The sequence below is a fragment of the Magnolia sinica genome, chromosome 14 (genome assembly GCF_029962835.1).
Source record: "Magnolia sinica isolate HGM2019 chromosome 14, MsV1, whole genome shotgun sequence".
NCBI lineage: Eukaryota > Viridiplantae > Streptophyta > Magnoliopsida > Magnoliales > Magnoliaceae > Magnolia > Magnolia sinica.
This window is the reverse complement of record NC_080586.1, coordinates 24,021,624-24,025,642: the sequence shown is the minus strand read 5'-3', so window position 1 is coordinate 24,025,642 and position 4,019 is coordinate 24,021,624. Positions and strand designations below refer to the sequence as shown.

The 4,019-nt window shown below is 36.2% G+C and overlaps 1 non-coding gene across 1 annotated transcript; it reads right to left on the bottom strand.

Annotated features, from left to right (window-relative positions):
- Positions 1–1,840: 1,840 nt before the first annotated feature.
- LOC131226474 (small nucleolar RNA R71) lies at positions 1,841–1,947 on the bottom strand. The gene has a single exon (XR_009161856.1). It is a non-coding gene; the product is annotated as a small nucleolar RNA R71 (small nucleolar RNA).
- Between the last annotated feature and the right edge of the window lie 2,072 nt (positions 1,948–4,019).

Sequence of the window (4,019 nt, the reverse complement as noted above, 5' to 3'; positions counted from 1 at the left end):
TCATGTTTACGGTTGGCTAAACCTCTTAGTTAGGGCTAAGAGGTGAACCTTGTAGCGTGATGGGATGTTTTTATTGCTTTGATTCATGTTTATGTTGAATTCTCTTTAATTCTAGTTTGATATTTAAGGAATACTTTCAGTTCTTAATGGTTTGTTGTGACTCAAATTACAATAGATCTGCAATAGCTTTGAGTATCTTCTTTTCATGTATTGAGATTGTGAAGTTAGTAAATCTTGTTGTTTGCCATTGTCCCTTGGGCATGGTTGGGTGATGGAACCCCTTCGAACCTTCACAATTCTCCTATGTTTGATTGTGGAATTAGTATATCCTATTGTTTCCCATTGTCTCCTGGACATGGCTAGGTGATGGAATCACTTCCAATTCTCACTACTCTCATATTTGGTTTTATTAAGATATCTTCTAACTGAATAAGATAGGATTCCAATTCCAGTTATGTCCTTGAATTAAGTAATAGATCTCCCTGATTGCTATAAGTGGATCCTTAGAAACCCTAGTTCCCACCTTTGAATTTCTTAAGTTTCTAATTAAAACTTTCACAATTACTCCCTTTAATTCTAGATTTAGATTTGCATCTTCTTCTTATTCTTCTTCTAGTTGTTTTCAGAATACACACAAGATTAGCCCATGTGGATTCATCCTCGGTCTTACCGAGATTATTATTAAATCGAGACCCTGTACTTGGGGTTGTGAACAAGTTTTTGGCACCATTGCCAGGGACTAACAGTTGTATTTTTCTGAGATTAACTAGTTTTGGAATTAGTTTAAGATTAGGGTTTTTTACTTTTTATTTTTAAGTTAGGGTTTTTTCTGAATTATTTTAAAAACTAACTTTTCTTCCTATTTCTAGGTTTAAAAACTTTCCTTTTCTGTTTTTAGAAGCTAATTTACTTTCTAATTCTAGGATAGAAACTTTCCTATTTGTTTTTAGAAACTAGCTTTTTATTTTTTTAGAAACTTTCCTTTTTCATTTTTAGAAACTAATTTCTTTTCCTAATATATTTTAGAAACTAATCTACTTTTTATTTTTAAAAACTTTCCTTTTTCATTTTTAGAAACTAGGTTGCTTTCTTATTTCTTTTTAAAAACTAATTCACTTTCATTTTTATTTTTTTTGCAGGATCCCAATATAGAAATTTCTAATTTGGTAACTTCTTTCTACTTCTCTCTCTTTTTATTTCTAGATTTCTATTTCCCTCTTTCCTTTAAGGTTTAGGTTAGATTCTAAAATTGAGGGTTGAGAATGTTTCATGCCCAAGTGGGTCTGTAATAACACTCGACGTCTTTTGATTGAAGGAGGATTGATTGAGGGGCTATCTATCTATCAGAAGATTAGACACTACTTGAGATCCATAGAGTTAACTAAAGTTATGGTTTCCAATCAACCGGCCAATCAACCTCCAAAATCCACTTCAACCTATGGTTGAGGAAATCTTGGACGAGAATGAGGTGCATCATGCACCCCTGCCTCGTACTTTACGAGACTATTTATAATTGGAGGGGGTGAGCACACCTTCATGCATGGTTTTTTCAGAAAATATAAGACATGGATATCAAGCTAGGGGTGATCCAACTCCTTCCAAAAACTATGGACTTGAATATGAAAATTCATATTTACACATGAAAGAGTTTGATGAGATCATAGCCACCTTATATTTTCCAAACATGTATGAGGACACGGTTAGGCTGAAACTCTTTCCCTTCTCCTCAAAAGAGAAAGCTAAGACGTGGTTGCATTCACTACGTCCACGATCTATTAACAGATGGAAGAACATGACAAGGGAGTTCATTAAGAAATTTTTCCCTTATTATAAAACAAACACCTTTAGAAAATCGATCATGAACTTTGCCCAAAAGGAAGATGAAACATTCTTCCAATGTTAGGAACGGTTCAAGGAACTTGTCAATTCATGCCCACAACATGGTTTTGAAACTTAGAAAATAACAAGTTTCTTTTTTACGATGGGCTGACTTCTTCCATGCGTTAAATGGTCAAGACAATGTGCAATGGGAAATTCATGAACAAAGAGATCGATGATGTGTGGGATTATTTTGACAAGCTTGCTGAAAACACACAATCATGGGACATCTCCCCAAAATCTAGCACCACTTCTAAGCCTACTCAATTAAAGGAGAGGGGTGGAATTTATCTTCTAAAAGAAGATAATGATATAAATGCTAAAGTGGGTAATCTCATACGAAAACTTGAAGCCATGGAACTAAAGAAGGATAAGGCTATGGAAACTGTTTGCGGTATTTGTGCTTGCAACATTCACACAACTAAAAATTGTCCAACAATACCTGCTTTTCAAGAGGTACGGAATGAGCAATCTAATGTCATGAATAACTACCAAAGACCTTTCAGTGGATCCACTTAAAATACATACAATCCCAGTTAGAGAAATCATCCAAACTTCTGTTGAAGGAATGGACAAACTGCTTCTCCTTAAGGATTCCCTAATCAAATTCTAAATCAAGGGAAACCTTAAGAGGATCTGGTCCTAAAGCATCTTTAAAATCAAGAGTGTTTTAATCAGGGAATGCTACAAGCCTTTCAAGACCTTATAAAGGCCATATAAGGGCTTGAGACAAAAAATGCAATTGGGGAAAAGGAAAACCTTCCAGCTCAACCTCTTCCTAATTTAAAACAGCAATATGAAGTCAACGACCCGAGCTCTTCAAATCAAATGGAGCAAGCTAAATCTATCATCACTCTTAGGAGTGGGAAAACAATTGACCAATCTATTCTGGTAAGGGCTGAAAAGCCTAAGAACCCAAAAATAGATGAAACTTAGAGACCTAGCAACACTCCACATGAGTTAGAACTGGAACTTCAAGGAAAGCCGGTTGCTTCATTTCTCTAACGGTTGATTATACCAAAACCTCTCTCTAACTCTCAGGACATTCTAGAAGTGCTTAAGCAAGTGAAGGTCAACATTCCTCTACTAGATACTATTAAACAAATACCTTCATATGTCAAATTTCTGAAAGACCTATGTACAACCAAAATATGACAAAATATTCAAAAGAAAATCTTCACAACAAAAAAAGTGAGTGTCATCCTAAAGCAAGATGTGCCATAAATGTACAAAGATCCTGGTATCCCAACCATCGCTTGTGTAAATGAGAATTATCAGATTGAGCATGCACTTCTTGACTTAGGAGCGAGCATAAATCTGATCCCATACTCAATTTACAGAAAACTAGGTCTAGGTGAATTAAAACTCACCTGGACTACATTACAACTTGCTGACTGATCAGTTCGTGTACCGAGCAGGGTAATAGAGGATGTGTTGGTCCAGGTTGACAAATTCTACTACCCAGTAGATTTTATCATCTTGGATACTCAACCCATCGTGGATATGAGCACTCACATTCCTGTCATTATTGGTCACCCATTCCTTGCCACATCAAATGCAATCATTAATTGTAAGAATGGAGTCATGAATTTGTCTCTTGGGAATATGACATTGGAGTTCAATATCTTTTTCAATACAAGCAAACAGGCAGAGGATGATGACGATGCCCACGATATTAACTTGATTAATGCTTTCGTGGATGATAGAACTCTGATGACCTTATCCTCTAACCCTTAGAGATATGCTTGGCCCACGCCCACGATTTAGATGATGATAGGATTAGGACGATGGGTACCATGCTTAATACTGTGCTGGTACTTGAAGTTAATCGGTGGAGGCCACAATTTGAAAAATTACCCCAAACTGATGTAGTGCCTCTACTGTCTAACCTCAAGGCACCAAAGCTTGACCTAAAACCTTTGCCCTCTAATTTGAAATATGTTTATTTAGGTCAAGATGAGACATACTCAATGGTTATTTCTTCCCACCTTGAGAAAGAATAGGAGAGTGTGCTTATCTCTACTCTCATTGAGCATAAAGGAGCCGTTGGATGGTCTATTACGGACCTCAAGGGAATTGACCCTTTAATTTGTACTCACCACATATCTAGAAGATAATGCGAAGACCTGTCAGCAACCACA